General features: G+C 45.8%; 2 long non-coding RNA genes across 2 annotated transcripts; both read left to right on the forward strand.

Moving 5' to 3' along the window:
- The first annotated feature begins 238 nt into the window (after positions 1–238).
- Positions 239–4947, forward strand: LOC306644020. The gene is made up of 3 exons (XR_013759146.1): positions 239–372; positions 1765–1929; positions 2214–4947. It is a non-coding gene; the product is annotated as an uncharacterized lncRNA (long non-coding RNA).
- Positions 4948–5170: 223 nt separating this feature from the next.
- On the forward strand, positions 5171–8145 carry LOC306644021. The gene is made up of 3 exons (XR_013759147.1): positions 5171–5747; positions 6316–6353; positions 6628–8145. It is a non-coding gene; the product is annotated as an uncharacterized lncRNA (long non-coding RNA).
- The last annotated feature ends 5464 nt before the right edge of the window (positions 8146–13609 follow it).

Genomic DNA, 13609 nt, shown 5'->3' on the forward strand with positions numbered 1-13609 from the left:
GCATGAACTCTGCCAACTGTCCTTGAATCTGTGTCACGCGCAGCTATTGTGAGAATATGACTCATTAGATTCACCTTTGTGTTCCTCCATAAGTGTTTCTGCAACTGAATTGTATGAAAACCTTTATATAAATATGTTCACGTGGTTTTAAAAAATCTTTTGTGAGCCAGCAAGGACTATATTTGGGCTTGAACTCCCTGCTTAATTGCAATTATATTTAGACAGTGGATAAGGACCATGGCCCTCAGGCTGCCCTCGATCTTGGAGGCTGAGAAAGGAAGAGGGAAAGAGGATCATCATTTATTGATCAGCTCTAGGTTTGGCTCCTGATGTCGTCATCTCCTTTAAGTCTCCCTGCAACAGATGTGGTAGGTCTTCTTATTCTTATTCATCAAGCTCAGAAAGGTTAAGGACTTTGCCCAAGACACACAGTTAGGAACAGTGGAGCTGGGATTATAGAGTTCAGGATGATTTGGCAACATTCCCACTATAGGCCTTCTCTGCTCCCAGTCTGCTTGGCAGATGACTGCCCTCAGCTTCCAAGTTTTACCTGCTGTTGGAACACCTGGGAAACAAATGAAGTCCTCTCTCAGCCTGATCCCAATCTAGGGTCAAGTTGCACATCTGGACAAATCATGTGTCTGTAGAGATGTGTCACACGATGCAAACAAGGCAGTTTCTCTTCCACCCATGTGGATGAGAGTGGAGGAAAGGAGCCTAGGACAGGGTACTGGGCAGGTGTGCTGTAACTATTAGGCTGTGGTGTGTACTTCTAGGACAGTAATTGGTAAGACATTAAAAAGGCAGATGAGGAGGAAAATGTCATCTTGACTGCATTTCACTGTCATTCTGGCTGCTCTCTGACCCTGTTTGGGTCAACTCAGTCGGCTACCCAGCCTAGAGTGGCCTGTCTTCTCTGGCTGCCTCATCCTTCAAGGACTCCAGTAATGGAGTCCTGGATCACCTCCTGGCTCCCCAACTCTGGCCTAGATGGAAGCTATCCCTCCAGCTTGTTGCAGAGAATGGTGGGTGGCGAGGCATGTTGGACTGACTCACAGCTGCACACAGCTGGGAGGTTCTGGATCCCTGGCTCCTGCCACCCTGTGTCACATGCATCATTGCTCTGCCTATGTTCCCAGTGATGGATGGGAAATGAGATATGATCCATGTCACAGGCCTATGTGAAATACCATTGGAACCCAGACTTCCTGGAATCTTCACAGAGTTGCAGGGTAAAACAAGGTGAAGTGCAAGCTGTTTGTCAACCATTCCTCTAGACTCCTAAAAAACGAATTTGGAGAGCCTCTTCAATGCCCACCGCCAACTGGTCATCCAGATAGGCAAACACCACTCAAAGCTGACAGCTAACGACTTGACAATTGTCCTCTACACCATGCAAATGTGAGCACACTTAATTAATAACCCGGGCTGCCCTGTCTCCTCCACACGCAGGGGCTCAGCACCTCTTTCTCAGGCGCCCCTGCTAGCTGAGTTTTAATTATCTTTCAGCACTGTTGCCTCTTGGAATGCTGGAAAGGAAACGCTCGCCCAGCTGGGCTGCAGCCAGGTCTGTTGGAGAACAATGTGCATTGCAGAGTTGATCTCTCAGCTGGAACACTCGCCCTCAGACTGGAGAGGAGGTCTCTGCTGCCAACTCTAAGGGAGAGGGAGCTTGGTGCCTTTTCAGCACTTCTGTGACTGCAGAGCTGTGAGGACTTAAAATAGTGACCTCCTTTACAACTTCTAAAATTTTGTTTTTAGGAGTCCCTCATTGAACAAGACAACTTGGGTCTTGTATTATCTTTTAATCAACACGATGAGGATGATTTTTCCCTTGAATCATAAAACTAGTGTTTATTGAGCATCTACTCTGTGCCAGGCACTGTGTTGCACACAACACCTCATTCATGCCTTGCAGCTGAGAAACAGGTAACATTTCCTTCTCTTATTTTATAGATGAGAGGTTAAGCCCATTCCTCTGCTCAAGGTCATGTGCCCAGTTCAAGGTCAGATAGTGACCAGCAGACTGTACAGCCTGATTCTGTAGTTGGCCCTTTAGCCATGATCTCTTTCCTCCCTCCTTAGAACAGGAAACGTACTCAGTGAGGGCTGAGAGCTGGGGCTGGGGCTCTGTGGACAAGGGTGCAGACAGACCACTGTTTCCAGCAGGAAATCCAAATGTCTGGGATTCCAAGTTCTTGCATGTTCTTTAGGCATCCCCATGGATGTTTCCGGAAGGAGGTGGCACATTCTCTCTTCATCAGAAAGGGAAGAGTCTGGGTACTCTAAGGACAGAGGAGTGAGCTGCGCAGGCTTGCCAGCCCTGCTTCTACAGCTTATAGTTCTTCCACCACCTTGACATTGGGCCCACAATTCTTCCCCTCTACTTTCCCTCTGTATCCTTCCTCTCCAGCATTTTCTAAGCCACAAAGCCAACAAGCCATTTATTTGAAAGGAACACCTGGCCAAATGTGATAGATTGGATTGCGTCCCCCTGAAAGACATGTCCCAGTCTTTAGTCCTGTACCTGTGAATGTGACCTTCTTTAGAAGTCGAATTTTTACCGATGAAATGAAGTTAAGGCTGTCTAGATAAGATCCCAGGGATCTCACAGGTGGGTCCCAAATCCAATGATTGGTGTCTTTAGGAAAGAAAGAAGAGGAAAACACAAACCACAGAGGCATACAGAGGGAAAGACATGGGAAGGCAGAGATGGAGACTGGAGTCCTGCCACCACAGGCCATGGACACCTGGAGCCATCAGGACTGGAAAAGGCAAGAGCCTTTGGAGGACACGGCCCTGACAATGCCTTGATTTTGGACTTTAAGCCTCCGGAACTGTAAGAGAATAAACTCCTATTGTTCAAAGTCACCCAGTTTGTGATCATCTGTTATGGAGCCCTAGGACGCAAATACACCAGGGCAAGAACTCATCACTGGCCAGGTCACTGGGAGGCTCCACAGAGCAGAGCCTACCCTCCACGTGAACAGCCAGCTGGGAATTTGAGGCTGACCAAGGTGCCAACCTTAGCTACGCTCAGCTGCCTGGGGTGTGTTTGCTTGTCTGCTTCTCTACCCTTGAGGTCAGGGACTATGTTGAAGGCTGGAAGTTGATGCTTGTACCAGCTGCTCACGGTTAGACATGCTTTGGAAATCCACAGTCTATTTGGTTCTGCAAAGAAACTCTCTTTCCTTCCCGCCTTCCCTAACCAGGCACAAACTAATCTCTGGTCAGATGGGAGAAGGTTGGAGCAAAGGAAGCTGAATTACTCCAGGAATTGGAAAACAGAACTTTGTGAAGGACCTTGGGAAGCTCATAAGGGAAGCAGTTTGGTGGTGTTTCTTCTCGAGGGGCGGCATAGTCTAATGGAGGGGAGAAGAGGAGGGAGAGAGAGAGCCAGGAGGCTAAAAATGACAGCCCGGGGGTCCCTGAGCAGGACTGGCAAAGGAAGCACAGGACAGTGGTGGGGGCTCCCTTTCCTCTGTTGCAAGGTCGTGCCCCCTCCCTGTCTAGAAAAGGGTAAGCACTGGGTGCATTAGCGGTCTTGCCTCAGCGCTTCCTTGGGGAATGCAGGGAGAGGGCTGCCCCATGCCTGGGGTAAGACATGCGGAGAGTGGGGAACAGACTAGGGGGATGTGTGGGTTGAGGATTCACTGCAGAGCTTAAAAATTAAAAATTAAATTTAAAATTCAAAAATTAAAAATTTCAATTAAAAACTTTAAAATTTAAAATTTCAATTAAACATTTTAAAAAGTATTCAAAAAAGCAGCCTCAGAGAATGATCTCTGATTCACAGAACCCTGTAGCGTGGAGCTGGACTCCATGTTGCCTCCCTGCGTTGTTATATTACCCAGTTGAGTCTTGTTGGCCTTCATTTGTGTCCCAACTTTTGATGGATGGATAAATATATAAATAGAGACAGGAGAAAAAACACAGTAGTAGACAGAACTGCTTTCAAGTTAAGCGATATGATGTTTTTAAAAGCAAGATACAAGACCGCACATTCACTCCAAAGTGTCTGTTTATTTTCGAACGCGTGTGCAGTTGTGGGCCAGAAGATAACACGCCAGCGAGTCAGTGGTTTTGCCAGAGTTGTGTGGTGTACTTTTATATTAATTTTATAGATTTTCCATGGTTTTCTAATGTGTAATAATGAGCATAAAAAAAAAAAAAAAGAATTCACTGGAAGCAAGAAATTTGAAGGGAAGAAATATAAGCCAGAATTCCTGGGGACTGGGGAGAAAGGACAACAGGAGTTTTGAGATTTTGATGGCAAGTGTGATGAGAGCACTGGGCAGTGACCGGGACATAAAACAAACCAGGTGAGCTCAGTGACTGGAGGACTTGGGGACAGCCAGGAAGCAGCTCTTGGGGACCCATGTTTGACGTAGCTCCTGACTTCCCATAGTGCAAAAAATCCTCAATAAATCCCTAATGAAGTATCTCTTGCAGGGGCCACACAGAGCCAGAATATCATGCATACAACATTATGAATGGGGGATCCCAGGCTGCACCCCAAAACCAAGCTATGCACCTGGAGTTGGTAGGAACGTTCTCCCTGGCAGTCCTCCTTAGCTTGGGGGATTTTTATTTTTTTTTTCTCTTCTCCCAAATAAATTCTCCCCAGTGACTGATGTCTGTTTGTAAACGTTTCTTCCAGATGACTACCTCCTCTAATACACAATTTTCATCAGTCCAAGCTGTCTTTACTTTTTCTCTGTTCCTTTAAAGCAAAATATATTACTTTTTGCCTTCTGCCCTTTGAGAGTTTCCTGTCTCTGTTTCTCCCTCTCAAATAACAGCTTCATCAAGATGTAATTCACCTGCCATACAATTCACCCCACTTAAGTGTGCCGGTCAGTGGGTTCTGAACTATCCAGAGCTGTGTTTTACCAGCACCACTAGCCTAGACATTTTCATTACCCCCCAAGAAGCCCTACACCCACGAACAGTTATACCCCACGTGCTCTTTCCCCCAGCCCTTAGTGGTCTTGCATCTACTTTGCCTCTATGGAGTTGCTTATTCTGAACATTTGGTTTAAATGAGATCATACAGTGCGTGGCCTTTAGTGTCTGAATTCTTTCACTTACATGAAGTGTTTGAGGTTTACTCCTGTTGAAGCCTGTAGCAGTTCTTCATTGCTTTCTTTGTTGAATGATATTCCATTGTCATGGATATACCACTTTATTTATCTGTCAATGGATGGACGCTTGGGTTGGTCCCACCTTTCTTGGCTATTTTGAATAATGCTATGAACACTCATGTACAAGCTTTTATGTGATTGCACATTTTCACTTCTCTTGGGTATATTCCTAGAGGTACACTTGCTGGGTAGTAGTAATTCCAAGGATAATATTTTGAGAAACTGTCACAGTGCTCTCTGAAGTGGCTGCAGCATGTTACAGTCCCTCAGCAACATATAAGGTGCCGATTTTTCCACATGCTCATCGATACTTGTCATGGTCTGTCTTTTCCATTTGAGCCCCAATCTCTTAAAACTCACTTTTCCCCTTTTCCTCCTTTCCTCTGGCCCTTTGAGGGGAGGACTGTCATACTAACCAGGAGCTGAAAAATTTTCACTTGAAATAAACACCCACGTGTCTGAGGTCCACACAGCACAATTATTTCTGCTTGCTCCAGTCAGGTACTGACTCAGTGACTTCAGAAAGGAGTTTCTCCCAACACTGGTGGAAAAAATGAACAATATGGGAAATGCTTCTTGGCTCCTAGAGAAGCTGCGTGCAGGGTATGTATGGGCTACTTGTTCCTTTGAGAAACAGGAGATTGAAGAAGGACAACAGAGTTTCGCAATCTTAACAAGTTCTTTGGAGTTATTATGCATATGCTGGAATCTGTCAGCATTCTGCTAGTAACAAACATTATGTTTCCGGCACTTAATTGTCTCCTTTTTCTGGTCAACTCCTGAGAACCTCTCCACCTGCTGGGTGAAGACAAGGAAGCTCAGAGAGGTTCAGTGACTTGCCTAAGGTCACCAAGTAAACAAATGGTGGAGCCCAGCCTCCAACTGGGCCCAGATTGCCTTTCTTGTCATTCTCCCTCAACTGTTGGCTGTTTCCAAGTGGCAAGGTGCAGAGTCTCAGGATCTTTCTGTCTTGTCACTGACCTGTTGGGGACTTCACTGGGATCTTCCTTTTCCTACATCCTGCTGGTAAACTGCACATCCACCGGCTCAGCCCCACATCTGCCTGCCTTGGGCTCTCAGGGCTCCTGAGGCCACGTGGGGCTGGTTTGGCAAAAGCCAGGCTGCAGCGTTCGTTCCGGCTGTTTTCTTTTCCATTTCATTGTTTCCATAGGATGTCTGCCTTCCCGAAATAACGCCGGGGCATTCCAGGTAAGCGCAACATCCGACAAAATCCCCGCCCGCCGCAAGTCCCAGTTGGAGGGGCTCTGGCTGGCCATTGTTTTCCTCCTTCCTCTGATCACTCAGGCTGGGAGGGTGGGAGTCTGTCAGGTTCACCATGGAGCCTGGATGGAGCAGGCCACCCCGTGGCCTCTGCCCCAGCACTAGAGGGCGGCAGGCCTGGCCTTTCCACTGCCCCGGAAAATGACGAGGACTTGGGGAACACATTTTTATGTACCAGCACATAGAAATGTTGTCTACCTAGGGACAATCTCACTGGCCTTGTAGACTTTGGGTGTCCTCGTCGAGAGCAAGCAGCAAGCAGCATGCGATGCCTCTTGGGTCCTGTTCCCAGGTGGTCACTGTCTGAGCTCGCCAGCCTTCGTGTGTTGTGGGGTGGCGTTCTCTAGAGCCGCCCGCCCGCTGCAAGCACTCTGAATTCCACCTGGTGTTTATTTTTCCCTCTGTGGCGTTGTGAAAATTTCCTGTAATTTTCCTTGATCCGTGTGACAGTTCACGTCGAGAAGAGCCATTGTCCTCAGGTTTGGCAACTCCACTGTGTCCTCCTTCTTTCATTTTAAAAAGGAAAATAGAAGCCAACTAAAAAGAGATCTTAGCATTGATCCCCGTGAGAAGGGACTCTAAGTCACCCTCAGAGGAGTTGTCCATGCCTTTGATCCCTGACTCATGAAGCACCCTCTCTGATCCTGTTTTAGGGGCTCAGCCAATGTTGAATGAATGCATAAAATGAATGAACCCCATGGAAATTCAGTTTTAAAATCTGTTCTATTATGGAAGATTTCAAACACACACAGAAGCAAACAAGAGTGGTGTGAGCATGCCTGGATCCATCCCTCCGGCGATGGGTGGCCCGGGGCCAGTTTTGGTTTTGGTCTGTTACCTCCCACACTCCCCTTCTCCCACCCCGGTCGTGTTGAAGCACACCACATCATCTGTAAGCCTTTGGGTCTACACTTCTAAAACAGAAGGCAGAGCTAAACAAAACAAAAACAAAAGTAGAACAAACACCATACCCTGAAAGTTGACTAATTCCTCTGTGTATTCAGTATTCAAATTTGTCCCGTTGTCTCGTCCTCCTCTTATGGCCTGGAAATTCATTTTAAAATTTTGGTTTTGGTGAAGACACTTATCAAGGACTTAAACTACTTTTATTGGTGTTAATCAGTGTTTTTGAGGGCCCAGGATTCACCCAGAGAGCTTGTTAAAATGAAGATTCCTAGACTCACCCAAAAGAGCCCCAGAGGTTCCCATTTTTTAAATTAGTGCATGATAGTTATACATAATATTGGGGTTCATTTTGACATAATTTTATAAGTATGGACTACAGTTTGCTCCAATTCCATTCCCAGTACTTCTCCTTTCCCTCTCCTCCTCCCTCCCCCTTATCCCTTTCCTCTACTTTACTGGTCTTTCTTCTATTTACTTATAGTTTTTTTTAAATGAGTGCTTTGTAGATATTCATAAAAGTGGAGTTCACTGTGGCATATTTACATATGTGCACAGAAGAGTTTGGTCGATTTCATTCCACCGGTTCTCCCTTTTCCCATCTCTCCTCCCTCTCCCTAGATCCCCTTACCCTACTCCACTGATGTCTCTTCTGTTTTCATGAAATTCACCCCCTCCTTTCCCTCACCTCTCTTATTTTGGTCTAGCTTCTGCATATGAGAAAATAAAATTTTCACTCCATCCTGGACTGAGTCTGTCTTCTTTCACTTAGAATTGCAAATCAAAACTATACTGAGATTTCATCCACTCCAGTCAGAATGGCAATTTATCAAGAATACAAATAATAATAAATGTTGGTGAGGATGAGGGGGGGAATGTTTACTCCTACATTGCTGGTAGGACTTCAAATTAGTGCAACCAAAGAACTCTAAAAAGCATTGTTGAGATTCCTCAAAAAGCTAGGAATGGAATGACCCTATGACCCAGTTATCCCATTCCTGGGTATTTATCCCAAAGATCTAAAACCAGAAGTTCCTGTTTTTAAGAGGCCTCTCCAGCAAATTTGATATACCTGGTGGAAACACAATCTGGGAAATACCCACCCACGTCTATTAAAACTCTGGTCCTTCTCTGGTCTTGTGTTTAATTGCTTGGACTTCCTTCCTGTTGGACCTCATCTCATATTATGATCCAGTTGCTGAGAATTTATTTTGAGTCTTTGTACCACACTCTTTGCACCTAGCCTTTGCTTCTGCCTGGAACAGGGTCCATTGCGCCCCCTCACCCCCTCTTCACTTCCTTGACTCCTATTCATCTTTCATGTTCTAGTTTAGCATCACTTCCTCTCTGTCACCATCCCTAATCTTGATTTCAGTCCACCATCCCTCCTACCTGCTCTCTGGGTGCCTCATTTTTACCTGTCATAACAACTGTCAAATTGCTTTGCTGTGATTCCTGGTCTTGCTCTCCTGTGGGGCCAAAAGCTCCCTGGGAGTGGGGCTTCATCCACCTTCCTTCCTCCCAGAGTCCCAGACCTTGCTCCATGCCTGGCCTGCAGCCAGGAGTCAGCCAATCATCACGGAAATGGAAACTGAATTCAGCTGAAAGTTTATTTCCACCACACCAACTAGGGGCAATTTTGCTAGCAGAAAACACTGAAATTTTATTTGAGTATGGTATAAAAATTTCAAGCTTTAGCATGTATAGGCAAAGCACATTCAAAATATAAATGTCTATTTCCGGATGTTTTCTAGGACATGCGTTTGCTTCATGTTCATTATTTTTTCACTCAGCAGTCATTATCAAACCATTAAGAAGGAAGAGATTTTTACCCACTTACTTAATTACTCTGTTTTACTGAGAAAAGATAGTCTTTTTCCATATTAATGTTTGGATCAAGGAATGTCAGTCAAGTTTTAAAATCAGTCTTCTTTTTCTATGGTTTCATTCACTGACAAGACAACACATAAGCTATTCTGCACTGTTCAGTAGGGTAGCCACCAGCTACATGTGGCTCTTGAGCACTTGAAAAGTGGCTGTCCGAACTGAGATGTGCTAGAACATAAAAACGCACACTGGATTTTAAGGACTTAGTATGAAAGAATGTGAACTGTCTCATTAAAATTATTTCTATTAATTTCATGTGGAAATGATAATATTTCGCAACTCTTTAGTTACATAAAATAAAATATTTAAGAACACTAAAATTAGTCTCATCTCTTTCTCTCTACTTTTTTAGTGTCACTACCAGAGGTTTAGCATTACACACGTGGCTTGCGTTATGTCTCTGCTGGACAGTGTGATCTGGTGGCTGCCGAAGCTCCACTGCGGTTTTCTCATCTGTAAAGTGAAGGTAACAAAAAGTCTCATCTCTTCCCTTCAGGACCAGGACGAAGGTAAGTGTGTTAGTATTTGTGAGACACTCAGAGCAAAATCTGGTATATAAGAAGTGTTTTTTAAACTTTTTCTTTTTTGATTCATTGTCCATAAATGGGGTACCACTGTCGTTTCTCTGGTAGTAGACGAAATAGAGTCGCACCATTTGCGTAATCATACATGTACATAGGGTGATGATGTTTGTCTCGTTTTGTTATTTTTCCTTTCCCCGCCCCTCCCCACCTCTCTTTTTCCTCCATACAATCCTTCCTTCCTGCATTCTTGCTTCCCTCCCACCCCCCATTATGTATCATCATTCACTGATCAGAGAAATCATCCAGCCTTTGGTTTTTTGGGATTGGCTTATCTCACTTAGCACGATATTCTCCAGCTGCATCCATTTACCTGCAAATAGCAAAATTTTATACTTCTGTATGGCTGAGTAATATTCCATTGTGTTTATATACCACTGTTTCTTTATCCATTCATCAATCGAAGGGCATCTAGGTTGGTTCCACAATCTAACTATTGTGACTTGAGCAGCTATGAACATTGATGTGGCTGTATCTCTGTAGTATGCTGATTTTAAGTCCTTTGGGTATAGGCCAAGGAGTGGGATAGCTGGGTCAAATGGTGGTTCCATTCCAAGTTGTGAAATAAATGATGCTTACCTCATTTAGCATCTAAATTCCTTGCATTAGCCCAGGTTCCCTTCAAAACAGAACCTGAAGCAAAGCTCAGGGTTAGTGTTTAATTTAAGGGCATTTTATTATTCAGTTCTACAATAATAACCCCAGGGAAGCAGGACTAGGGCAGGGGGCTAGGCAAGGAAAGAGGGGAGCGACACAGGTGGTGTGTTGTGGAGCTGGCCACAGCTTCCCTGGAAAATATATGGCTCTTGCTTGACAGTGTGACTCAGGCAGAGAGGCTGGGGACACTGAGTGTGGGAAAGGTGTAGGGGACAAAGGTGGGCAACTTCTCTGTCAGTTCTTTCCCACTGAGTTTTACATTGGGTAAAGATTGCCTCTGGTGGTGTTGAGTCCTTTGCACTTTCTGGTTATGTCACTTGACCTTTCTAGACAGCCACCAAGAAAGCCAGGATGCCAAGAGTCCAATTTCTGGATGTGGGTTCTGGAGCTAGGGAGAGCCTTGTTGTGACAGGGGTCATGGAAGTCTTCATGAAATCTGATGCTCATCCATGGAGGGTCACCAACAATGTCAGGAGACAGCAACAGCAGGAAGGCTGTAGGATGAAGGTCATTTGGGGCTGGTCCTGCTAGGAATCAGGGTAAGTGGCCACAACCAGGGACAGACGGGGCCAGGTGAAATGGGGAAGGGTGGTGCATCATCCTGCCTCTGCTCCTCCTGCCCCTGAAATCCTGACTCCTCTGCCCACTGGGCTTCTCCCCTCAAGTGTCTTGCAAGCATCTCCACTTGAACTTGTCCAAAACTGACAGTACGTTTGGTTTCCATCTCCAGATTTATCCTCTGATCTCGTCCCTCCATGTCCCATCTTCCACCCCTCTGAAACCTGGGAGGAAAACTCCAGGGGTCCCTCTTCCTCAGCCCACCCACACCCCTTGGCAGGTGGTGCTGCCAATTCCACCTCCAAATCCTACCTCAAAGTCTTCCACCTTTCCTCATCTCAACCAGAGGCCAGCTTTCCAGCATCTCTCCCATGGCTATCGCAACAGATTCCAAGTAGGTCTTCCTGTTTCTCCTCTTTACTCTTTCTGATACCTTGTCCACACAGTAATCTTTTGCAGTATAAATCTAGTTATGGGGCTGGGGTTGTGGCTCAGTGGTGGAGCCCTTGTCTAGCATGATGAGGCACTGGGTTCTATTATCAGCACCACACATAAGTGAATGAATAAAAGTCCATCAACATCTAATATATATATATATATATATATATATACACATATATGCACATACATATATAGAGAGATAGATATTTAAAAGTATAATTACCTTTTAAAAAATCAAGTTATGTCTCTTGCTGCTTTAAAATCTTTCAGTGGCTTTTAGAATAAACCCCAAGTCCTTACATGATCTAATACAAGGCTCTCCATATCTCACTCCTGTCTGTCTCAACGGCTCTCCAGCTTCATTCTTCCTTAATCCATAAAACGTGCTTTAGCATCTAGGGCAGAAATTGACAGAATATTGCCTGCTTCTGTTTTGTAAATAAAGTCTTATTGGAACACAATCACGATAGAGATTTATGTATCCTGAAGCCTAGAATTTATTACCTAGCCCTTTACAGAAAATTTGCTGACCTGTTTTGGAGCCTTTGGCTTTGCTTCTGGCTCTTTGACTAGTTTGTAGACCAGCTGGTTCCTTGAAGTTCGACTCACAGTTTACTTGTTTCCTCCTCAAACAGAGCTTCCTGGACACGGTTACTGTAATGGAAGCCTCCTCCCACCCCTAACACACCCTTATATCTTATCGTATTACCCTGCTTCTCATCTTCCTAGAACTTTCTCCGTGTAAGGTTATGCATTTATTTATCACTGTTTATTGTCAGTTTCTTTCCCCTCCCAACTCCAAGCTCCATGAGGGTGAGGATCATGGCTATTTTTGGGGGGGTATATTCCCAGCTCCTCTGAGTGCCTTCTTTAAGAAACTACTGGAACTCCAGCACCCACTTGAGCCCTGACCTTTTTGCAGGGGCTCCCACCTCTTAACCAGGCTCCTGGTTTGAGCACTTACCCAGCGTTCTGCTTCTGCTGAGGAGCTGGGGGGCCGTGATGCTTCCAGAGGAGAGTGGAGTGTGGGCCTGAGTCTGGGTTGACTCAGCCATCGGGGAGTGGTGGCCCCACTTCATGGTGTGTTTGAGTTTTGTTTTTAACAGCTCTGCAGTTCCTTCACTATCCCACACACCCCATAAAATAAAAAGTGAGTACAGGGCAGTGTGTTCACCTTTTCATTCATGACCCTGGAGTTACTTTAGGGAGCATCAGATCCAGAGGAAGCATTTGCAGTTGTCTCCTCCAGCCACCAGGGGGCCGTGCCCCCTGCAGGGTCCTGACTTCTCCCTAACTTTTCAGAGCACTGGTTGGCCTGCTGGGAAAGCAAACTGGCAGCAATAGCTCATCAGGAAGGAGGAAGAGCTCCTGGTGTCTGTCCTTCGGGACCAGTCTGCACACAGGCAGAAGGGAACCCATGGACATGCAAACACATCAGATGGAGACACACAGAATCAAATTAAGCACTCCTGCCTTGTGGTGAGCACAGGCAGCCACTGGTGGTGGCGTGGGGGTGGGGCAGAGCAGGATGTGGCTTAGAGAGCCACCCGCTCTGCTTTATAGATGGGAAAATGAAGATCTAGTGGAGGGAACTGTGTGCCAGAACTGACTGGCACTCAGCTTTCCCCATTCTCCCCTAATGTCCTTGGTTGTCCAAAGCTTCTTGGGTGCCCTTCTTGGCAGCACCTAGATGGCTGGGCTTAGGCTGGATTTCTCTGGAACACTTTCATGGAGAAACCTTGCAGGGAGTGCTGGACCTAACCTTAGATGGATTCATACTTGAACTCTGACCACACAGTAGCTGCAAGGCTAGGCTTTAGCTCCACCCTCTGCCCCGCAGCTTCACTGCCATACATCAGGATGAGTCCCTGCATTGCTGAGAAATCCCAAGGATCCCATGAGGTTAACACCTGAGCATGCCTACAAGTCCAGACACACAGCAGGTAGGTGGCATTGGTCAGCACAGGATTTCGAGCAGCCATCTTGGCTGAGGAGAGGACAGAGACACCACATTATATGTCCACGGGATATAACAGCTTCTAGAATAATCACAAATAAGTTCACTGAAGGGATAACCAACAGCCAATGAGCCCTTCCCACCCCCTCAATCCTGACCTCTCTTCATGCTGATGCAGCTAGTGATTCTGAACTTCACTT

The sequence above is a fragment of the Sciurus vulgaris genome (genome assembly GCF_902686455.1).
Source record: "Sciurus vulgaris genome assembly, chromosome: 14".
In the NCBI taxonomy this organism is placed as follows: Eukaryota; Metazoa; Chordata; class Mammalia; order Rodentia; family Sciuridae; genus Sciurus; species Sciurus vulgaris.